This window comes from Eptesicus fuscus, chromosome 17 (genome assembly GCF_027574615.1).
Source record: "Eptesicus fuscus isolate TK198812 chromosome 17, DD_ASM_mEF_20220401, whole genome shotgun sequence".
NCBI classification, from domain to species: domain Eukaryota; kingdom Metazoa; phylum Chordata; class Mammalia; order Chiroptera; family Vespertilionidae; genus Eptesicus; species Eptesicus fuscus.
Genome location: NC_072489.1, coordinates 3,286,005 through 3,311,573, shown reverse-complemented (window position 1 = coordinate 3,311,573; position 25,569 = coordinate 3,286,005). Strand labels below are relative to the sequence as shown.

The 25,569-nt window shown below is 40.5% G+C and overlaps 1 protein-coding gene and 1 non-coding gene across 4 annotated transcripts in view; both read left to right on the top strand.

Annotated features, from left to right (window-relative positions):
* The window catches only part of LOC114234283 (anthrax toxin receptor-like), a 95,968-nt gene that overhangs the window by 3,283 nt on the left and 67,116 nt on the right, over nt 1-25,569 (top strand). The gene's annotated exons all lie outside the window — the stretch shown is intronic.
* On the top strand, nt 5,733-5,818 carry MIR9201A-3 (microRNA mir-9201a-3). Its single transcript, NR_130490.2, has one exon. It is a non-coding gene; the product is annotated as a microRNA mir-9201a-3 (primary transcript).

Below are 25,569 nucleotides of genomic sequence, written 5' to 3'. Positions count from 1 at the left end.
GATAAATTTTTAAAAGAAAAAAAATAGAAGAAAGAGAAAAAAGAACAAAGAAAAAAAGGAGAAAAAAGAAAAAAAGAGAGAAAAAAAGTGAAGTAGTGTTCATTTCAACTATTCGACATCCCACAGGAGCTCCTTTTGGATCGCACTTGTCTGTTCTGTCTGCCGATTCTGGGCTTCCTGTGAGGTACTCAGGTGCTAACCACTGTCAGGAACTGTCCTCCTTTGGCTTTCAGCACACTGCTTGAAGCTCCAAGCGATCCACCATTTGTGTTTGTCTCCACAGGCCTTGGCTCCAACCAGGAGGGGCCAATATGCCCTCTAAAGTAGACTTATTAGCAGCATGTGGCTCAGGGCTGGGTCCAGAAACTTTCCCTGATCTCTGGGCTCCTCCTCTACCCACTTTTGCCTGCTAGCCAGCTGTCAATCTTTTTTTTTTTAAATATATTTTATTGATTTTTTTACAGAGAGGAAGGGGAAAGGATAGAGAGCTAGAAACATCTATGAGAGAGAAACATCAATCAGCTGCCTCCTGCACACTCCCCACTGGGGATGTGCCTACAACCAAAGTACATGCCCTTGACTGGAATCAAACCTGGGACCTTTCAGTCCATAGGCCAAAGCTCTATCCACTGAGCCAAACCGGTTAGGGCTAGCTGTTAATCTTAATCACTCAAAAGTCTGTTTCTGAAAGGACTGTAGGTTGGGGAGGTGCTGTTTAGTGAATGTGGTGGGTGTTTCCCTAGCCCAGAGCCACTGCTCTGTGAGTGGACCAAACTATTACTCTGCCCTCTACTGGACAGAGATTGTTGTATGGAGATCAGCAGGGTCTGCTGGAAACCTGGAGTTTCTATCAGCTCTCCTGTGGGGGAAAGTACCAGTCTGGTTCCCAGAATAATGGGGTAGAAAGCCCCTCCCCCAATCCAGTCACTGAAGCTCCCTGAGATTGTTCAAACCTGTAAGCTTGGCCTTTGCTTTTGTTTCTTCTGAAAAGGTCAAAATGCAGGGTGTGGCAGACAGGGCTCCTGAGGGTGGGGCAGGCTGTATCACCTGGAGTAGGTTACCTATAATGGTAGGGATTTTTTTTCCCCTGACCTGTGGCTACTGGTAGCTGCTAGCTCCTCTCAGGATAAACACCTGTTTCAGTTTGGGGGCCTACGACCAAATGTTCCTGGCTGCTGATTTCCACATCTCCCTGCAATGCTTCCTACCCAAGACTCTCCTTAGGCACCTTGAGTCTGCATCTCCCTTCCTGAACCAATGCCGTGGGTGAGTAGCTGCTCAATGAACTTCCAGAAAGGATATATGATCTCAGTGAGAAGTTAAAAAAGAAGATAGAAAATGTACAGAAGGACAAATCAGAAATGAAAAATACAATAACTCAAATGAAGAATAGAATGGATGGAGTCAACAGATCAGATGAAGAGGATCAAAACAGCAATTTAGAAGATAAAGTAGAGACAAACATCAAATCAAAATAGTAAAAGAAAAAAAAATGAAGATAGCTTAAGGGATTTCTGGGACAATATCAAGCGTAACAACATTCACATTATAGGGGTACCAGAAGAAGAAAAAAGAGAAACAGTAATTGAAAACCTATGTGAAGAAATGACTGAAAACTTTCCTAATCTGGTGAAGAAAAGAGACATGTAAGTCCAGGAAGTATAGTGTCTCAAACATGATGAACCCAAAGAGGCCCACACCAAGACACTTCATAATTAAAATGCCAAAGGTTAAGACAAAAGACTCCTAAAGCATCAAGAGAAAAACAGTTACCTATAATGGAGCTCACACAAGACTGTCAGCTGATTTCTCAACAGAAACTTTGCAGGACAGGAGAGGTTTTCATAAATATTTAAAGGACCTATATAACCAAGAACCCAGAAAGGCTATCATTTAGAATTGAAGAAGAGATAAAGAGCTTTCCAGATAAGAAAAAGAAAAATGAGTTCATCACCACCAAACCAGTATTAGAAATGTTAAAGGCACTACTTTAAAAAGAAAAAAAAAAGATCAAATATATGAATAATACAATGACAATAACTACACTCCTATAATTAATTACTGTAAGTGAAAATTGATTAATTGCTCCAATCAAAAGACATAGGGTAACTGAGTGGATATATATATGCTTTCAACAAGAGACCCACTTCATTTCAAAAGATACACAGACTGAAAGTAAAGGGATGTAAAAGGATATTTAATGCAAATGGAAATGAAAAATTCTGTAATAGCAATACTTATACCAAATAAAATCAATTTTAAAACAAAGGCTATGGCCTGGCTGGTGTGGCTTAGTGGTTGAGCATTGACCTATGAACCAGGAGGTCACAGTTCAATTCCTACTCAGGGCACATACCCGGTCCCAGATTCGATCCCCAGTACAGGAAGTGTAGTAGGCAGCCAACTAATGATTCTCTGTCATCATTAATGTTTCTTTCTCTCTCTTCCTAGCCCTTCCTCTCTGAAATCAATAAAAATATATATATTTAAAAATAAAGGTTATAGCAAGAGAAAAAGAAAGAAATTTTGTAATGATAAAGGGATCAATCCAACAGAAAGACATAACCCTTGTAATCATTTATGAAAAAAATGAAACAGAAACAAACTCATAGATACAGAGAATGAACTGACAGTTACTAGATGGGTGGAGTCCTGGATGAAAAAAGTGAATGCATTAAGAAGTGCAAATTGGTAGTTACAAAGTAGTCACAAGGATGTAAAGTACAGTTTAGGGAATATAATCAATAGTATTGTAATAATATCCAATGTCAGGTGGGTGCAAGACTTATCATGGAACCACTTTGTAAGTTATATAAATGTCTAACCACTATGCTGCACACCTGAAACTAATATAATATTAAATGGAAACTGTAATTGAAAAAAAATTAAATACTTAAGACCAAACATTAAAAAAAGAAAAAGAGACAAATAAAATCAGTGAAACATTAGAAGATACAAAAGAAATACAAAGAGCCATTAAAATAATATGAACAAATTATGCTAACAAATTCAAATATCTAGAAAAAATGGATAAACTTTTTAAAGCATAACATATCATCTTTCAAAACAGAACCAGGAATAATCAGAAAATCTAAGCAGACCAATTACTAACAATAAAATTAAAGATATAATTTTAAAAATCCAATAAATAAAAAGTCCAGGACCAGATAACTTTGCAGATGGTTTTGTCCAAATATTTAAAGAAGAACTTATACTTATAAGTCTTAAACTATTTTTAAAAATCAAGGAATAAGGAAAGCTTGCAAACTCATCTATAAATCCAGCATTACCCTGATACCCAAACCAGACAGATATTGCAAAAAAGAAAATTATAAGTCAATATCTTTGATGTACATAGGAGCAAAAATTCTCAAAAAATATTAGTAAATCAAATTCAATAGTGCGTTAAAAGGGTTATACACAATGATTGAGTTGTATTTATTCCAGATTTGTGAGGATGGTCCAACATCTGAAAAATCAATCAACAAGATACATAACAATAACAAAGTGGAAAATAAAAATCATCTCAATAGATGTAGAAAGAGCATGTGACAAAATTCAAAATCTTTTTATGATAAAAACTCTCAATAAGAAACATACCTCAACCAAAAGACTATGACAAATCCACATCTAATAGTATACTCAACACTGAAAAACTGAAAGTTTTTACTCTAAGACCAGGAACAAAACAAGAATGCCCAGTATCACCACTTCTGTTCAACATGGTATTGGAAGTCTTAGTCACAACAATGAGACAAGAAAAATAAATGAAGTGTCCAAGTCATAAAGGAAGAAGTGACATGATGCTATAAATAGAAACCCCTATAGACTTCACCAAAAATACTATCCTATCTAATAAAAGAGTAATATGCAAATTGACCTCACTCCAAGACACAAGATGGCCACCCCCATTGGTCAAAGATGGCTGCCCCCATGTGGACACAAGATGGCCACCACAAGATGACCTGCAGGGAAGGGCAGTTATGGGCAGTTAGGGGTGACCAGGCCAGCAGAGGAGGGCAGTTGGGGGAGACCAGGCCAGCAGAGAGGGAAGTTGGGGGGGACCAGGCCTACAGGAGAGGGCAGTTGGGGGAGGCAGGCCTGCAGGGGAGGACAGTTAGGGGTTTAGTGGTTAGGGGGTGATCAGACTGGCAGGCAGAAGCAGTTAGTGGCAATCAGGCAGAGGCAAGTGAGCAGTTTGGAGCCAGCAGTCCTGGATTATGAGAGGGATGTCCAAGTGCCGTTTAGGCTGACCACCCATTTAGGCCCGATCCAACTGGGCAGTTGGACATCCCTCAAGGGGTCCCAGATTGGAGAGGGTGCAGGCTGGACTGAGGGACACCCCCCCCCCATGCACGAATTTCATGCACCGGCCTCTACTTACAAATTATAAATGAATTCATTAAAGTGGAAGGATGAAAAATCAATATACTGAAATCTGTTGCATTTCTATATACCGATAACAAACCATCAGAAAGAAAGCAAATTTAAGTCCATTTATAATTTCTCCAAAAAGCATAAAATATCTAGGAATAAATTTAACCAAAGAGATTAAATACCTGTACTCTGAAAACAATAAAACATTGAAGAAAAATATTTGAAGAGAATACAAAAACAAAATGGAAGGATATACCATTCTAATAGATTAGAAGAATTAATATTGTTAAAATGTCCTTACTACCTAAGCAATATGCAGATTCAATGCAATCTCTTTTAAAATACCACCATAATTTTTCTCAGAACTAGGACTACTAATCCTAAATTTATATGGAACCATAAAAGACCCCAAAAGCTGAAGAACATTGAGAAAGTACAAAGCAGGAGGTATCATGCTCCCTGATTTCAAACTATACTACAAAGATACAATAATCAAAACAGTATATTACTTGCATGAAACATATATAAAGATCAATGGAATAGAATAAAGAGCTCAGAAATAAATTATCACTTGTATGGTCAGTTAATCTATGACAAAAGAGACAAGGATGTGCAATGAGTTAGACAGTCTCTTCAATATGTGGTATTGGGAAAACTGGACAGATACTAGTATAAAGAGAAAAGTAAAATCGGACCAATTCCTGATACCATATACAAAAATAAGCTCAAAACAAATTGACTTAAATGTGAGATCTTAAACTATAAAACTCATAGAAGAAAACATAGGCAATAAACTCTTTGACATCGCTCTTATAAATGTATTTTTGGATATGCCTCCCAGGCAAGGGAGACAAAAACAAACAAAAAACAAATAGAAATAAATCATACTAAAAAGCTTTTATACAGTAAAAGAAAGTATCAACCCCACCCCCCAAAAAAAGACAATCTACTGAATGGGAGAATATTTACATAAATAATACATTCAAGGTGTTAAAATCCAAAATATATAAGGAATTTATACAATACCCAGAAAACCACAATCAAATGAAAAATGGGCAGAGGACTTGAATAGACAATTTCCCAAAGAGGACATACAGATGGCCAACAAACTTATGAAAAGATGCTCAACATCACTAATCATCAGGGAAATGCAAATCAAAACCACAATGAGATTTTGCCTCACACCTATCAGAAGAACTATCCTAATATATAAAAACCCAAGGTACACAACGACTGACTGAAGGCTCTACCGAACACCAGAAGTCAGTCCTACGGCAACCCAGCAATGACTGCCACTGGTGTGGGCTCAGCAACCCAGCACTAACTGCCAAGGGGGCTGTGAATCAGGTCTGGAGAGAGACCTGAAGAGAGAGGCAGGGTCTGATCCTCAGCTTCTGTGGCAGCTGTTGATCAGCTGTTGCCTCTCTCTTTCTCTCCAGGCTTCACCAGCAGCCCCCTGTTTCTCTCCAGGCCTCCGCAGGGTCTGTTGATCAGCCCTGACTCTCTGATCAGGCCCAGAGATAGGCCCAGAGACACTGACTGGCATAGAAACCAACCAATCAGAACCAAATTGGCCAGCAGAGGAGGGCAGTTGGGGGTGAGATTAGGCCGGCAGGCGAGGGTAGTTGTGGTCAACCAGGCCAGCAGGGTAGAGCACTTTGGGGCGAGATCAGGCTGGCAGGGGAGGCCAGTTAGGGGCGATTAGGCTGGCAGGGGAGAGCAGTTGAGGGCGAGATCAGGCTGGCGGGGGGGGGGGGGAAGTTGGGGGGAACCAGGCCAGCAGGGGAGGGAAGTTGAGGGTGAGATCAGGCCAGCAGGGGAGGGAAGTTAGGGGTGATCATGCAGGCAGGCAGAGGGGTTAGGGGCAATCAGGCAGGCAGGCAGAGGCAGTTAGGGGCAATGAGGCAAGCAGGCAGGTGAGCGGTTAGGAGATAGCAGTCCCAGATTGCGAGAAGGATGCCTGACTGTCAGTTTAGGCATGATCTCTGTGGGATCATGCCTAAACTGGCAGTTGGATATCCCCCAAGGGGTCCCCAATTGAAGAGGGTGCAGGCTGGGCTGAAGGAACCCCCCCTCCATGCACAAATTTCATGCACTGGACCACTAGTCATTAATAAATCAACAACAACCATCATAACCCATTGGTGGTATTATAAATTGGTGAAGTCACTATCGAAAATGGTATGGAGGTTCTTCAAAAAATTCAAAATAGAGTTGCCACACAATCTAGCAATTCCACTTCTGGTTATTTATCTATCTGAAGAAAATAAAAACACTAATTTGGAAAGATACATGCCCTTCTATGTTTATTGCAGCATTACTTACAATAGCCAAGATATGGAAGTAACCTAGGTGTCCATTTATAGGCGAGCGGATAAAGATGTGATGTCTGTATATATACATTGAAATATTTTTCAGCAATTAAAAATAAAATATGTGGTCATTTTTGACAATATGGATTATGCTAAACAAAATAAGTCAGACATGGAAAGACAATACCGAATTATGTAACTTATATGTGTGAAATCTAAAAAAAGTGAATGAACAAAACAGAACAGAAACAGCCCCATAAATACAGAGAACGGTGGTTGCCAACGAATTGGGGAGGGTGTTGCACCTGGATAGCCTTCACTCATTGTTCCTAGTGAGAATACAGCCTTTATTCATCATTCAGTTGAAAGTCATCTTTCTTTCCCTAATAATCTCTCTTTCTGTCATTTCTTTATGACATTGGTTGATAAATATGCATTTCTTTTTATTATTTTACTTTAATTTTAATTACCTTCTCTAACCTTTAATGTTGTTTGTCAGTTTTAAAAAAAATCTCAACCACTATCTCATTATCCTTTTTTAAAATAGTCTCTTTTTATTTCTAGAACTTCAAATATACATATGTTCAATCTTCTAATTCTACTATTTTCTACTAGAGACCCAGTGCACAAAATTCGTGCACTTGGGGGGGTGTCTTCAGCCCTGCCTGTGCCCTCTCGCAGTCCAGGAGCCCTCTGTGGATGTCCAACTGATGGCTTAGGCCCGCTCCCCACAGGAGAGTCTCCTACCACCACCGCTGTACTTGCCAGCAGTGAGCCCAGCTCAGGGCTTCTGGCTGAGCAGCGTTCCCCCTGTGGGAGCGCACTGACCACCAGGGGCAGCTCCTGCATTGAGCATATGCCCCCTTGTGGTCAGTGCATGCCATAGTGACCGGTTGTTCCACTCCTTGGTTGATTTGCATATTAGCCTTTTATTATATAGGATTACATATTACTTTAATGTCTCATGTCCCAATATATGACAGTCACTTTTTAAAGTATGTTTAGACTGCCTGGCTGGTGTTTCTCAGCGGTTGAGCATCAACCTATGAACCAAGAAGTCACAGTTCAATTCCTGGTCAGGGCACATGCCTGAGTTGCAGGCTAGATCCCCAGTATGGGGTATGCAGGAGAAAGCTGATCAACGATTCTCTCTCATCATTAATGTTTCTATCTCTCCCTCTCCCTTCCTCTCTAAAATTAACAATAAAAATATATTAAAGTATGTTTAGGCTAAAAATTTACAGTCTTTTTGTATTACCCAAACAATTTAAATATTTGTAGAAAAAGTAAACAACTTTTTTTAAAAATAGTTTAACAGTATTACTATTGAGTCCACAAAAGACCTACTCTTTTACTTCCTCTTAAATTCCAATTATTGAATCATAAATGGTACTCCATTTGAGATTATATTTTATGCAGAATATTTGGTGAATTATATTAAATTGTTAGTATTTCTTCAGAGCTCTTAATCAGGATAAATTATCTTTCATTTTTCAGGGATATTGAGCTGTAGAATTAGATCTTGATGGCACTATCTTCAGATGGTAATATGACATAATAGAGATTAGCATGGACTCTGAAAGTTGAGGAACCCAAGCTCAAATAATAAGCGACTTTCAGTGCTAGAAACACTTATATTTAACTCCACCTGTGCATGAAACATAACTATAGAGATCAAACTTGTTTATATGTGTAACACCCAATATAAGATATAGAATCTTTTTCAAGACTTTAGAAGTTTCTTTCATCCCCCTTTCTGACTACTACCCTCAGAATTTCTTAATTTTCTGACCTTTATAATCATTGATAGTGCCATCAGTTCATGAAATTCATAATCAGTGGATTTATATGATGTATTCTCATTTGTGTCTCACTTCTTTTGCTCAACATATCTATGGAATTAACACATATTATTCTTCATACCAGGATTTTATTCTTTTTTCGTACGTTTGTAGTATTCTATTATTTGAATATACTACCATTCTTCCATTTTCCTGTAGGCAGATTTGTAAGTTGTTTCTAATTTTAAAATATTATGAATAAAGGTACGCTAGACATCCTTTCACATATGATTTTGAGGACCTATATGCTCATGTATTTTGGATATATAAAAGCAGTAAATTTAATGACTCATGCTGTAGGCATATGTTTAGATTTAGTAGATACAGTTTTGAATCCTTTTATCCGAGTTATACAACCACCTGCAGTGAATGAAAGTTCAAGATCCTGCAGATACTTGCCAATAATTAATATTATAAACCTATTTAATTTTAGCTATCCTGGTAAGTAAGTAATAGAGGAGTAAGTTTGAGTTTACCTGGATAGATGATATTGAATATATTTCATATATTTTTTGACATTTGGATATTGTTCTTTATCAATTCTTGTTTACATTTGTGTTTTCTCTACCTGAGGTGCCTTGATTTTTCCCATATTGCTGAAGGATATTTTCATTGGAAATAGGACTCTGTTGACAATTCTTTTGTTTTTAGACTTTATGGTTTCTAATGGAAAACCCATTGTCATGAAAATTTCTTTTTCCTTATAAAGTCCTGTCATTGAGAACTTTCAAGATTTTTTTTTTGTTTTTATTTTTATTTTTCAGAAGTTTGACTATGATGTGAGTGTTGATAACTTTGGGTTTATCTTATTTTGTATTTGCTCACCTTCTTAAAATTGAGGATTTCTGTCTTTTTACCAATTAGAAGAATTTTCAGCCATTATTTCTTCAAGTACTCTTTCAGCTCCATCTCCTTTAATTTCTTCCTGGACTCCAAATGTTACAGTTTTTATTTATTTATTTATTTATTTATTTATTTATTTATTTATTTTCATTGTTGTTGTTATGACTCTACTGGTTCCTGTGGTTCTGATCTTTTTCTGTTGTTGTTTTCAAACCTATGTTCTCCCTATTCTCATTGGATATTTTTATTGTGATACTAGAGGCCCGGTGCACAAAATTCATGCACAGGGAAGGGGTGTCCCTCAGCCCAGCCTGCACCCTCTCCAATCTGGGACCCCTTGAGGGATGTCCAATGGCCCATTTAGGCCCGATACACCGCTCGCCTGCCTCTGCCTGATTGACCCTAACCACTTCTGCCTGCCAGCCTGATCACCCCTAACCACTCCCCTGCCAGCCTGATTGATACCTAACTGCTCCCTGGCCATCCTGATTGCCCCTAACTGTTCTTCCCTGCAGACCTGGTCTCCCCCAACTTCCCTCCTCTGCCGGCCTGGTTACCCCTTACTACCCTCCTTGCTGGTCGGATCACCCACAACTGCCCTCCCCTGCAGGCCTGATTCCCCCAACTTCCCTCCCCTGCAGGCCTGGTCCCTCCCAACTGCCTTACCCTGCTGGCCTGGTTCCCCCCAACTGCCCTCCCCTGCAGGCCAGGTCCCCCCCAAGTGCTCTCTCCTGCAGGCCTGGCTCTTCCCCAACTGCCTTCCCCTGAAGGCCTGGTCTCCTCCAACAGCCCTCCTCTGCTGGCCCGGTCACCCCTAACTGCCCTCTCTGCTAGCCTGATCACCCACAACTGCCCTCCCCTGCAGGCCTGGTCCCCCCCAACTGCCCTCCCTTGCTGGCCTGGTCTCCCCCAACTGCCCTCCTCTACCAGCCTGGTCACCCCTAACTTCCCACAACTGCCCTCCCCTGCAGGCCATCTTGTGTCCACATGGGGGCAGCCATCTTTGACCACATGGGGGTGGCCATCTTGTGTCTTGGAGTGACTGTCAATTTGCATATTACTCTTTTATTAGATAGGATTTTCTTGTTCCCTGAGTGTTTTCTCTGTTCCATCCATTCTGCTTTGAGCCTATTCATTGAGTTATTTATTTCAGTTATTATATTCTTCTGTACTATAATTTTCATTTGTTTCTTCTTTATAGCTTTATTTTCTTTGCTGAGACTTTCTATTTACTTGCCATAACTTTTTTTTACCCATTTAAGGATGTTCAAAATCACTCATGTAAAGATTGTTTTGATGGATTGTTTTCTGAGCTACTTTAGGTTTTATCTCTATGCCTCTCTGTGCCCCATTCTGGAAGTCCTATATTTTAATAACTCTGTCATCTCTACTATCTCAGTGTTAGTATCTATCATCTTTTTTTATTCAGTTTTAGATCTTTCTGCTTCTTTGTATGAATAATTTGATAATTGAAACCTAGAAATTTTGGGCATTATGAAACTCTGGATATTTTTCAACCCCGTTTTATCTGGCTTTGTTTTGATATTGCTCTGGTAAGAGAAGGGTGAGATGCTACCTCATTATTTCAAGAAGAGAGTAGAAGTCCAGGTTCCCTACTTGGCCCAAGGTTTGTAGGTGTGTGTGTGTGTTGGGGGGGTGGGGAATGGGTATTCATTATTGTTATTAGATGGTGGGAGTTCTGGCTCCCTGCTATTCTTCTGTCAATATCTCCCCATGTGGAAGGATAGGTCTGTCTTGTTCCTATTAAGGTTTCCACTTTCCTATTAAGATGACCCAGGACTGACTCCCTCCCTGACTGACTCCACACTGACTGACTCCACACTGACTGACTCCACACTGACTGACACCTGCCCTGTCTCCCGCCCTGACTGATTCCTGCCCTGACTGATTCCTTCCCTGACTGATTCCTGCCCTGACTGATTCCTTCCCTGACTGATTCCTGCTCAGGAATCCTGCCCCCACCCCGCCTCACTGGCTCCTGCCCAGGACTGACTCCCACCAGCACCACCCTGACTGATTCCAGCCAGGACTGACTCCTGCCCTTCACGGCATCCCAGCACTGACTTCTGGTTGGTCAGCCTTTGGTCGTGATCGGTCGTACCAATCCTGGGCTTTTATTATTAAGATATTTTTATCTCTATGCCTCTCTGTGCCCCATTCTGGAAGCCTTATTTTCTGAGCTACTTTAGGTTAGAAATTCTCTTTTCATCTTTGTCTAATCTGTTATTACTTTATCCACTGTGACTTTAATTTTGGATATTACAGTTTTCACTTTTAGGAGTTGTATTTAGTTCTTTTTCAAATGGCACATCTCTTTAAAATTTCATGTTCCCTGCAACTCTTTTAAAGCTTGTTTTTATTTCAAAGTACTTGTTTTGTAATCTGTATCAGATTGTACAAATAATATTATCCCAATAATGAAAGTGGAGTTTTTTTGCTGGTCAAAAACAAACAAACAATTAATTAACTAATTAATTAAATGTTTGATTCTACTATTTAAAAAATTAATGAACATTGATATTTTATTAAGTATCTTTTCTGATCACAATGGTATGAAACTAGAAATTAATAACAAAAGAAACTGGAAAATTTAAAAATATGTGGAAATTAAACACACACTCTTAAACAATGGATCAAATTTTAATGGGTATGTGTGTGTGTGTGTGTGTGTGTGTGTGTGTGTGTGTGTGTACATATATCTTTTTTTTTTTTTATTAATCCTCACCCGAGGATATTTTTTCTATTGATTTCAGAAAGAATGGAAGGGAAAGAGAGAGAGAGAAAGAGAAACATCAATGTGAAAGAGACACATCGATTGGTTGCCTCCTGCACCCATCCCGACTAAGGACAAGGGAAGGAACCTGCAACCTAGGTATGTGCCCTTGAATGGGAATCAAACTCATAAACCTATGGAGGGTGGGCTGATGCTCTACCATTGAGCTACACCTTCCAGGGCTATAGATATATCTTCTTAATGGATTGGCCCCTTTTATCATTATATAATAACCTTTAAGTCTCTTTTGAACATTTTTAGCATAAAGTCTATTGGATATGATATAAGAATAGTTACCACTTGCTTGAAATATCTTTTATCATTCTTTCACTAACATTCTATTTGTGTCTTTACATCTAAAGTGATGCTCTTGTTAGTCAGCCTATCATTAGATATTGTTTTTAATCAATTTAGCCATTTTGTCCCTTTTGTTTGGGGAATTTAGTCTCTTTTAATTTAAAATAGTTATTGATAGGTAAGAGCTTACTTCTGGCCCTGTTTCTACAATACAATCTGATATATAGTGATCAATCCATGTAGGTTCTTCCAAGAAAGACCCCCCTGAATTTTCTAGGAAACAAACATAATGCTAGGTATATTCATGGAAACCATAGGCTGTTTTCTCACTTGAAAAACTGTAGTCCCAGGGGCCTTCTTGGTGCTCTGTTTGAAGGGCAGTGTGGTTAGAGTGAAGCTGCTTCTCTTACTCTTCTAATGTGGTCCTTCATGGGCTCTGTGGTAGAGGAGAATGCTTCAACATTAACCCCATGTTGTAAGATTTCCACAGCTGTGTCTTTTTTATGAATATGTGTTCATTGCTATTCTTTGGGGAACTGAAGTCAAGACACCATTGATGACATCACTCTGAAAAAGAGGCCTAAAAAAACTTATCTATTCTCCTAGAAGCTTCTGTATACCAATAAAAAATGCACGCCATTGTTTTTGCAAAGTTCTAAACCCTTTTTATTTTCTAGGAATACCTCATAAATGGATAAACTTGTCTAGGTTAAGTTTCCCACTGTCCATAATTGATTGATAAGGTTTGGCAACTTGCTAACATGAAAACAGGAGTGTTGTTTTAATTTTAATTTATAGTTATTTCCCAGATGGAGGAGTCCAAGATGATTTGAATGCAAAGAAACCCATTTTTGCTGTGGGTGCTTTTTGTTTGTTTGTTTGTTTGTTTGTTCTCATATTAAAACAAAATTTTAACTATCTGTGGGTTTACACTGCACCCAAACTATTTTTAAGTTGGACCCAGTCTGGTTTAAGCCAGAGAACCAGTAACATTTGTCAGACCCAGACTCACTCTGGACTCACCCCCAAAAAAATTTTCAAATGAAGTCAGAGAGCTCATATGGCAAAATATGTAAGGTTCAGATGTCCAAGAGGCATTTACCCACAATGCTTAGGTGCAACAAGAAAGTAGTGAGTGCAAAGGGCACATAAGATACATATGCCTGATTGCTTATTGTTCTTGGGGTTAATTGGGGGTCTTTTTCAGATCCCACTCTATAATCAAAATGGAATAAAAATCATATTATCATATAAATAGGTACATAAAATCATTTGATGAGATACAGCATCCATATATGATTAAAACACTCAATAAAATGGGCATAGAAGGAAAATACCTCAGCATAATAAAAGCCACATATAACACACCTTCAGCTAGTGTCATACACAATGGTGAAAAACTGAAAGCTTTTCCTCTAAGATCAGGAACAAGACAAGGATGCCCACTCTCACCACTCTTATTCAACATAGTGTCCTAGAAGTCCTATATTTTAAACAGACCAATCAGACACAATAAATAAATAAAAGGGATGGAAGAAGTAAAAAAGAGACATATGTACTACTATTTGTAATACTTTAAACAAGAAAATAAAAAGAATTAAAATTGTCACTATTTTATTTTATTTTATTTTATTTATTTTATTTTATTTTATTTTATTATTTTATTGACTTTTTACAGAGAGGAAGAGAGAGGGATAGAGAGTCACTCTTTTACAGATGACATGATTCTGTATATAGAAAACCTTAAAGACTCCACACACATGCACACACACAAAAGAAAAACCTATTAGAAACAATAAACAAGTACAGTAAAGTTATAGGATACAAAAATCAATGTACAAAAATCCATTGAACTCCTATATACTAACAGAAATTTCAGAAAAATAAATAGAATAAAATTTTACAATTGCAAAAATAAGAATAAAATACCTAGGAATAAACTTAAGAAAGGATGTGAAGTACCTATATGCTGAAAATTACAAAGCATTATTAAAAGAGATTGAAAAAGACACAATGAAGTGAAAAAAAATATTCTGTGTTCATAAATTGGAAGAATCAACATAGTTAAAATGATCATATTGCCCAAAGCAATATACAGATTTAATGCAATCCCCATCAAAAGCCTATTGAACTTTTTTTGTTTAATGGAGCAAAAAATTATCAGATTTGTATGGAACCACAAAAGACCCTGCATACACAAAGTAATCCTAATAAAAAAGAATGAAACCAGAGGTATCACACTCCCTGACTTCAACTGTTACTACAGAGCAATGGTAATCAAAACAGCATGGTATTGATAGAAAAGCAGACACACAGACTAATCGAAACAGAGTTGAGAGCCCAGAAAGAAATTATATATACATATACTAGAGGCCTGGTGCATGAAATTCGTGCATGGGGCAGGGGGTGTGTTCCTCAGCCCAGCCTGCACCCTCTCCAATCTGGGATCCCTCTCACAATCCAGGACTGCTGGCTCCCAACCACTGGCCTGCCTCTGCCTGATTGCCCCTAACCACTTCTGCCTGCCAGCCTGATCACCCCCTAACCACTCCTCTGCCAGCCTATCACCCCCTAACCACTCCCCAGGCAGCCCGATTGCCCCTAACTGCCCTCCCCTGCCAGCCTAGTCACCCCTAACTGCCCTCCTCTGCTTGTCCGGTCACCCCTAACTGTCCTCCTCTGCTGGCCCAGACACCCCTAACTGCCATCCCTGCTGGCCTGATCGCCCACAACTGCCCTCCCCTGCTTACCTGGTCTCCCCCAACTGCCCTCCTCTGCTGGCCTGGTCACCCCTAACTGCCCACAACTGCCCTCCCCTGCAGGCCATTTTGTGGCAGCCATCTTGTGTCTACATGGGGGCAGCCATCTTAGACCACATGGGGGCGGCCATCTTGTGTCTTGGAGTGATGGTCAATTTGCATATTACTCTTTTATTAGATAGGATAGATAGATAGATAGATAGATAGATAGATAGATAGATAGATAGATTATAGATATAGATAGATAGAGAAAGAGAGAGAGAGGTAATATGCTAATTGTTTGTTAAGGTGTCCCAGTAATGACCAATTTGCATATTGACAGACCAGCAGGAGGCTGCACACACAGCAAGGGGCTGGCTGGCGGCTGGAGCCAAGTTCCCAGGGGTCTGAGGAGAGTGCCTGACAGGAGCCCTGACTGCAAAGAAGGAAGAGAAAGTGGCCACAGGAAGCTCTTCCAATCCCCCTGCACAGACACCCTACCATAGCCCCCACAACCCTGCAGGGTACAGACAGACACCCTACCCCAGCTCCCACACCCCTGGGGGGACAGGGAGGCTGACTGGACAGGGAGAAGACCCAGCCTTGGGGAAAGCTGCAGCCCACACCTCTGACTCGCGATCTCTCCCCCTGCCACCCCCGCCAGGGAGTGCTATAACAATAGCATGCTGGCGACCACCCATCAACACCCCTGAGGCATCCAGGCAGCAGCCTGCTGCTGCTGGCCCCCTCTGCTGGTGCCAGGCACACCTCTCCTCCCTACAACTCCAGACCTGGGTAGAGGCAGGCCTGAGCAGTCCCCCAGGGTCAGACTCTTCCCCCACCCCACCCCCAACAGCAGTGCCATCTCTGCAGCGAAAGTGCACTTAACCTCGCTGGGGGCTTGGCTAAACTTGCCTTCCTAGTCCGCCTGGCTCTGCCCTGACCCAGACCTCACCCCACTCCAGGAGATTGGAGCCCCACCCTGAGCAGGTACAGCTGTGAAACAGCCATGTACAATTTAAAGAATGGCACCAAGCCGGAAGGTTTGACAGTTACTCCCCCTTAAGCCTCGGTGGCCCCCGGCACCCCCCTAATCCCTTGCCCCCCGCTAGTGCCTTCAGGAAAGACCACCACTACAGGGCTGCTGGCCAGAGCCCACCCCTCCGAGGCCTGCAGAACCCTCTGCGAAGCTTCCATAGCTACAGTCTGAGGAAACAATCATGCCCTCCTCCCCTAATCAGCACCTGCTACCTGTGAGGTTACCCATGAGCTAAAAAATAACAATCCCTTCCTGTTTAGACATCACTTACTTGATGAAACATTTCTAGGTTTATTAGCTGAGAACCTCCTCATGACAACCCAGTGACATAGGCAGAGAAGAGATTACAATTCCCATGGTATATGCATATGTTTTCAGAAATGAAGCTCAGAGAGGAAAGATGTCAAACCCAGTAGTTCCCAAGGTGCAGCACATGCCCCACGGGGGGGGGGGGGGGCAATTTGATTTTAAGTGGGGGCAATTCAAGAATGAGTTAACAGTGAATTTTTTGCATTTCTTATGGTTCTAGAGGGCCTTATCTACAGCATATCCTACATAATAAAAGGCTAATATGCAAATGACTGAATGGTGGAATGACCCATCACTATGAACTGAATGGTGGAATGACCCATCACTATGCTGACCACCAGGGGGCAGACACTCAATGCAAGAACTGCCGCCTGGTGGTTAGTGTGCTCCCACAGGGGGAGCACTACTCAGCTAGAAGCTGGGCTCTGCTGGTGAGCACAGTGGCAGTGGTGGGAGCCTCTGTGGCAATGTTAAGGATGTCCGACTGATGACTTAGGTCCACTAAGCCATCAGTCGGACATCCCCCCAGGGCTCCTGGACTGTGAGTGAGCGCAGGCCAAGCTGAGGGACACCCCCCCCCCCCGCACCAAGTGCACACATTTTGTGCACCAGGCCTCTAGTATATACATAATTGCTGACAAAGAAACCAATGCATACAATGGATAAAAGAAAACCTTTTCAATAAATGGTGCTGAGAACATTGAAAAGCCACATGTAAAGGAATGAAACCAGAGTAGTGTTTGTCCCTATGTACAAAAAATAACTCAAAATGGATCAAAGACCTAAATATAAGACCTGAAACAATAAATCAGGGGTCCTCAAACTTTTTAAAGAGTGGGCCAGTTCACTGTTCCTCAGACCGTTGGAGGGCTGGAATATAGTTTAAAAAAAAAAAACTATGAACAAATTCCTATGCACACTGCACATATCTTATTTTGAAGTAAAAAAACAAAACAGCTAAAACACCCGCATATGGCCCGTGGGCCGTAGTTTGGGGATGCCTGCAATAAATTATATAGAAGAAAACATATACACTAAACTTAGGTACCTTGGTCTTAGAAAAGATTTTGTGAATTTTACCCCAAAAGCAAGGGAAGTAAAGGCAAAAATAAATGAATGGGACTAGGTCAAACTAAAAAGCTTCTTCACAGCAAAAGCAACTGACAACAAAACAAAAAGACTACCTACTGAATGGGAGAAGATATTTTCAAACAACAGCACCAACAAAGGGTTAGTATCCAAAATATATAAATATCTAATACAGCTCAACATAATCCAATTAAAAATGGGCAAGGGACCTAAAAAGACACTTTCCCCAGAAGACAAATATATGAAAACATGCTCAACTTTACTAGCTATTACGGAAATGCAAATAAAAACTACAATGAGATAACCCTTCATACCTGTTAGAATGGCTATTAATCAACAAGACAAGTAATAACAAGTGTTATAGAGGTAGTGGAGAAAAAGGATGTCTGCTTTCACCACTCTTGTTATATATAGTACTGGCAGTCCTAGCCACAGCAATCAGACAAGAAGAAAAGATAAAAGGCTTCCAAATTGGAAAGGAAACAGTAAAACTGTCAGTATTCTCAGATGACATGATGTTGTACATAGACAACCCTAAAGACTCCACCAGAAAACTACCAGACTTAACAAATGAATTCATCAAGGTTGCAGGATAAAAAATCAACAACCAGAAATAGATGGCACTTTTACACACTAATAATGAACTCTCAGGAAGAGAAACTAAAAAAGCAATCCCATTTACCATCGCAACAACAACAAAAAAGATACCTAGGAATAAACTTAACCAAGGAGGTTAAAGACCTATACTTAGAAAATTATAGTGCATTGAAAAATAAATAAGTAAAGATACAAATAAGTGGAAACGTATACCATGTTCACGGATTGGGGAAATTAACATCATTAAAATGTATATACTACCCAAAGAAATCTATAAATTCAATGCAATCCCTATTAAAATACCAAAGGCATACTTCATAGACCAAGAACAAATACTCCAAAAATTTTTATGGAACCATAATATACCTCAAATAGCTGCAACATTCTTGAGAAAGAAGTATGAAGTAGGAGGTATCACAATACCAGATATGAAACTATACTAAGAAGCCATTGTAACCAAAATAGGCTGGTACTGGCACAAGAACAGGCATATAGACCAATGGATCAGAGCAGAGACCCCAGAAATTGATCCACACCATTATGATCAATTAATATTTGACAAAGGAGGCAAGAACATACAATGAAGTCAAGACAGTCTCTTCAACAAATGGTGATGGGAAAACTGGACAAACACATGCAAAGAGATGAAACTAGACCACCAACTTATACCATACACAAAAAGAAACTCAAAGTGGATAAAAGACTTAAATGTGAGGCATGAAACTATAAAAATATTAGAGGAGAGCATAGGCAATAAAACCTCAGACATCTCACATAGCAATATATTTATGGATACATCTCCCAAGGTAAAGAAAACTAAGGAGAAAATTTTTAAAAAATGGACTACATCAAAATAAAAAGCTTCTGCACAGCAAAAGAAATTGCCATCAAAATGAAAAGGGAACCCACTGTATGGGAGAACATATTTCCCAATGATACATCTGACAAGGGGTTAATATCCAAAATATATAAAGTACTCATACAATTCAACAAAAAGAAGATAATGCAATTAAAAATGGGCAGAAGACCTGAATAGACATTTTTTCAAAAAGGACATACAAATGGCCAAGAGACATGAAAAAATGCTCAAAGTCACTAATCATCAGAGAAATGCAAATTAAAATCACATTGAGATATCATCTCACATCTGTCAGAATGGCTATCATCAACAAATCAACAAATGACAAATTCTGGCAAGGATGTAAAGATAAGGGAACACTCATTCACTGCTGATGGGAATGCAGACTAGTGCATCCACTATGGGAAACAGTATGGAGTTTCCTCAAAAAATTAAAAATGGAACTTCCTTTTGTCCCAGCAATCCTACTTCTGGGAATATATTCTAAAAACCCCCAAACTCTAACCAGAAAGAACATATGCACCCCTATGAATGGATAAACAAAGCCGTGGGACATTTACAGAGTGGAATACTATGCAGCTGTAAAAAAAAGAGGAATCTTTTACCCTTTAGGACAGCATAATGAACTTGGAAAATATTATGCTAAATGAAATAAGCCATTCTGAGAAAGAAAAATATAGCATGTTCTTATTTATTTGTGGAATCTAATGAGCAGAATGAATTGACCAACAAAATAAGACCTGAAGCATGGAGGCATGGAACAGACTGACATACCTCAATATGGGTTCGGGAGGATAAGAAGAGATAAACCTAAGAATTTATATACTTATAGACAAAGTCCATGGACATGGGCAATAGGATAGTGAAGACCTGGGGAGGGGGGAGGGGCTGAGAGGATAGGGGTAAAGAGTGGGGAGAGAGAATGGAAGATATCTGTAATACTATCAACAATAAAAGTTTATTTTTAAAAGATGAAATACTGCTATTTGCTACAACATGGATGTATCTTGAGAATATCATGCTAAATGAAATATGTCAAACAAGGTTAAGAACCATATGATTTACTCACAAGTGGGATATAAAACTGAAACTAACAAATGGAAAAAAAAACCCACCTCATACACATAGACAAGAATATGGTGGTCAGAGGGAAGAGGGTGGTAGTAGTAAAAGGTAAAGGGAGTCAAATATATGGTAATAGAATAAGATTTTACTTTGGGTGGTGAGCACAAATGCAATATACAGATGACATATCATAGAAGTTGAAACCTATATAATCTTATTGATCAATGTCACCCCAAAAATTTTAATTTAAAAAATTCTTAAAAGATAAACAAAGGTGGGAGAAACCAAGATGGCGGCATAAGGTAAACAACCTATACTGCTGCCTCACACAACAGTTTTAAAACTGCAACTGGAAGACAGAGCGGACATCACCCAGAACTGCTGGCTGAGTGGAAATTCTACAACTAGAAGGAAAGAGAAAAGGACACTGAGACTCAGAGAAGCTGTGGAGGTGCAGAGACCCGTGCACATGGAAAGGGCGGGTGGCTGAATACGCGGCTGGCTTACTCGCAGCATGCAGAGAGGGCGGGCAGCAAATGCACGGCTAGCTTTCTCGTTTGGGAGGAAAACAAAACCTCCCAACCGCACTGAAATCCAACTCCAAGTGAGACTTTGGGTACCAGACTCATTCGGGGAGAAACTAGACTGTCTGGCAGTGGGTAAAACTCGAGAGCAGCCTTCTCTCAGAGGTGCGTGCAGCCATTGCCATGGGACACTGAGACACAGGGCCCTCTTAGGGAGGGGCTGATGAGAAACCAAGGCTGTCTGCTCCACCCTGAGACTCCGCCCCATCCAAGCTGAGCACAGAAGCCCTCCCAATGGCTAGCTTTCTCCTTTGGGAGGGAAGCAAAACCTCCACACTGTACTGAAATCCAGATCCGGGTGAGACTTTGGGTACCAGACTCATTTGGGGAGAAACTTGACTGTCTGACAGCGGGCGAAACTTGAGAGCAGCCTTCTTTCAGAGGTGCATGCATCCATTGCTGCAGGACACTGAGACACAGGGCCCTCTTGGGGCAGAACTGATGGGAAACCAAGGATGTCTGCTCCACCCTGAGACTCCACCCCATCCAAGCTGAGCACAGAAGCCCTCCCAGCAGAGACACTGCTGATCCTCACAGCCAATTGGCCTGGAGGTCAACTCCCCCCAGTGATACCAACAACAATCAAGGCTTAACTATAACAACACTGCACACACAGCCCACAAAGGGGTGCACCAATAGTGTCCACATCAGGTAACTGGGGAGGCTGAGCTACTGGGCCCTGCTAGGACACCTAGCACACAAAGCCACTCCATCAACTCAGGGAAGCAGCTAAAATGCAGAGACAAAGAGGCAGGCCACAAATGAAGGAAATGGAGGAAAGCAAAAGACTGGATATAGAGTTCAAAACCATGGTTATAAGGTTTTTCAAGAATTTCCTAGAAAAGGCCGATAATTTTAACGAGACCCTCAAGGATATGAAAAAGAATCAACTAGAAATTAAGCATACACTGACTGAAATAAAAAATATTATACAGAGACCTAAAAGCAGACTAGAGGATCGTAAGAATCAAGTCAAAGATTTGGAATACCAAGTAGCAAAAAACATTCCTCCAGGAAAGTAAAAAGAATCCAAAAAGTTGAAAATAGTGTAAGAAGCCTCTTGGACAACTTCAAGCATACCAACATCAGAATTATGGGGGTGCCAGAAGAAGAGAGAGAGCAAGATATTGAAGACTTATTTGAAGAAATAGTGACAGAAAACTTCCCCCACCTGGTGAAAGAAATAGACTTACAAGTCCAGGAAGCACACAGAACCCCAAACAAAAGGAATCCAAAGAGGACCACACCAAAAAACATCATAATTAAAATGCCAAGAGCAAAAGACAAAGAGAGAATATTAAAAGCAGCAAGAGAAAAACAGTTAGTTACCTACAAGGGAGCACCCATACAACTGTCAGCTGATTTCTCAACAGAAACTATGCAGGCCAGACGGGAATGGCAAGAAATATTCAAAGTGATGAATAGCAAGAAACTACAACCAAGATTACTCTACCCAGCAAAGCTATCATTCAGAATTGAAGGTCAGATAAAGAGCTTCACAGATAAGGAAAAGCTAAAGGAGTTCATCACTGCCAAACCAGTATTATATAAAATGGTGAAAGGTATTCTTTAAGAAGAGGAAAAAGAAGAAAAATATAAAGATAAATATTATGAACAACAAATAGGTATCTATCAACAAGTGAATCTAAAAACAAAGGGAATAAAAAACCCAATGAAGAGTATTAACTGGTGAATATAACAGAATCAGGGGCATAGAAAGGGAGTGGACTGACAATTCTTAGGGGAAAAGGGGAGTGGGGAGTGCAGGAAGAGACTGAACAAAAAGCGTACACCTATGGATGAGGACAGTGGGGGAGCGGGGGTAAGGACAAAGGGTGGAGTAGGAACCTGGTGGAGGAGAGCTATGGGGGCAAAAAAGAGGAACAATTGTAATAATCTGAACAACAAAGATTTATTAAATTTAAAAAATAGATCTCTTTTAAAAGTATAAAATATATGTTATGTACTTTTTAAGTAGAAAACATTGACTGAAGAGAAATTTTATAAAACCCCAAAGGATAAAACATAAAGATAGTTCAATTTTTTAAAAGGTATTTGCCAAAGAAAATTTTTATTGGTTTTTAAATATAGTAAGCTATTTTAGAGGACATTGTTCTATGTAAAATTTTTTTATTTGAAATACCAACAAGTTAGTTTAAAAGGTAATCCTGGAATACATGAATTCATACTTTGAGAAATAGTATAATACATTTTGTTAATGAATATCTATGTATATACTCATTGTTAATAACTCATACTTTAACTATTTTTGTAAAAATTGTCTAACAAAAACTAATATTGGTTAAATTCTCTAATTATTCTTATTCTTACCTGAGACTACTTTTTTGCTGTTGTTTTTTTTGGTTAATGTGCGTATGATTGTTTTTATGTGTATATATTCCTTTAAGTTTCATAATTGTATGTTTGAAAATAAAAATAAAAAGATAAACAAAGACACACTATAATTTCCAAAGTTTATTTGAGCATTCGTCAATTTGAGTTAGATAGCAGCATGACAAATGTGGTTTGAAGCACCCTGTCAAGAGAAGCTAGGGAAAAGATTTGTGTAAGGAATATGAAGGTTCAAAGAAAATAATTTGTTTTATTCCTTATAACTCGGCAGTTACCTTAGTTAAGGAAGCCTAATAGACTGGTCATGATTTGCTTGGTTCCATAGGCTCCCATGGCATTTGAGTCACCTCAGGCTAACGATCTCCTTGTTTAAATGCTGTTTACGTTCCTATTTGCTCCTCTTCTTAGTCCATTAGATGACATGGTTGCTTTATTACCTGATGGAAAAACAAAGACAAGATCTATAAACTCTGGAAATAAATGTAGACACTTTACTTCTCAAATTGTGGTTTCCTTAGAAGGGTGTTCCATCCAAACCAGAAAAAGCAGTTCCATATTTTTTTCCTTAAGAAAAGGAAAAGAAATGGCTGAATGAGAAAGAAATCCATTGCCTAGCAGTGGCTGTAGGAGTGTAGGCCATTGCTGGCTGTGCCATAACCTATCCTCAGCAGTCTGCTAGGGTTGGTGCTGCTGGGATGACCTTTGCTGGATCAGGGTGCACATTCAAGTCAGCACTATCATTACACGGAGGTGAGAAGGATTGGCCAGACAGCCAACTCAGCCACCAATCCCTGTAGTGTCAAGAGTTCTCATACTCATCCTCTTTCCTCCTCTTATCCGTACTGGCTTAGTCACAGCAACATACAGGAGACACAGCACTGGCCAGCTATCTAGACTTGGCTTTAGGCCTGGCTCTGTGACACTGGAGGGGCATCTTTCTTTCTGTGGGCTCATGTGTCTTGGAGGCAAGACTTAAGAAGCACTCAGGACTCTTTCCTCTCAACTCCTCTCCATGAAGCCTCCCATCATTGCTTTACATTTCCCCTGTCCTGCATCTTGCTCTCTGGGATCTGAAGCCAGAATCAGGGATGGTTTTTCTGGGAGTAAGGGCCTCAGCATCTCACAATCTTCATTCTTCCTGGTTCAGAGAAGGTGAGGAGTAATCTCAAACAGGCTTCTGCCAGACCTACAACCTGTTGTAGACCCTCCTCCAAAAGAAGGAAGGAACCGTCTGTCTTGCCACTTTCCTGGGCAACTCCAAGCTTCCCCTAAATTCCCTTCGGCCTATTAGGTACCCTTAACCCATCTATTTTGGGGGATTCTATACCTCCACCAAGAAAACTATGACCTAGGCCCTCCATTCTATACAAATCCCAGCATATGGCCACCCATGGTATTGTCACTCTAAGGACTGACTCTGAGTCTCATAACAAGAAAGAGGCTGCCCCAAGAAGCATGCCCCTGTGAATTGTCTGTGACGTGTTCTCCCTTCTTGGCATCCTTCAACTCCTGATGTGTTGCTGGACTGAGCCAGGGAGCCTGAACACCACCCTCCCCCCCGCCCCCCCCCCCCGCCGCCCCCCCCCCCACCGATACCTCTGTGGAAGGCTAGAGGATATCCCCTGCACTCAGGCTTTAGGTGGATAGGCTGGGAGACCTAGGACGAATGGGCTTCTACCAGTGCTCCACTCTGGGGTGGAGCCTGTGCAGGATGCTCCTTAGAGAATGCCTTGGCATCGATACCTATGTAAAGGAGTGGGCAGAAGTAGGATTAATCTGAGCTTTGCTGCAGGCCTGACAGTCGCAGCTGACAAAGCTGACCTTTGGAGTTGAAAGGAACCCCCTGTGGGATTATACCAAGTCGGTCTAAGTGATTGGGCATCTGTCAAAGCAGGTGGCTGCCTTAGGACGGTGTGAGCTTGGCAAGTCAGTTCTGCAATGAGCAGTTCCCAGAGGGGATGACAACGGAAAAAGCAACCTGGAAGGAGCATCTGGACTCAGTATGTTAGCATCCTTCACAACATCCCCCCACCCTTGCTAAACAGAATAGGGATTTGCAGATCAGACCATTTATCTCTGTTCCCTTTTGGTGGGTTATCCCATGTATCTTGTTTTCTTCTTCTTCAAATCCCTCACAACCCTTCATGTTGTTAACCATGGGTAGTGTGAGCCGTGGGTCTTGCCCCGAGCCCTACTGTTCTTTTGTCTTCAGCATTCATAGCCTGCCCTATTGGATGGAAGGTGCCAGCTCACTGCCAGTGCAGCACCTGCCTGCCCCAAGATGTTGCTGCCTAATAGGTTTCAGGATCTCTCTCCAAAATGATCTGGACCCCAGGAGACACTGGATGCTTCTGCTGGATGGTAGCCCCAGACAGCTTTTGTGGTCTGACCTCAGTAACCACAGATAATGGGAAAATGGAGTGTGAAAGCTGTAGGTTTGGCACTGAGATAATTCCTCTGCTTTGTCTTGTTT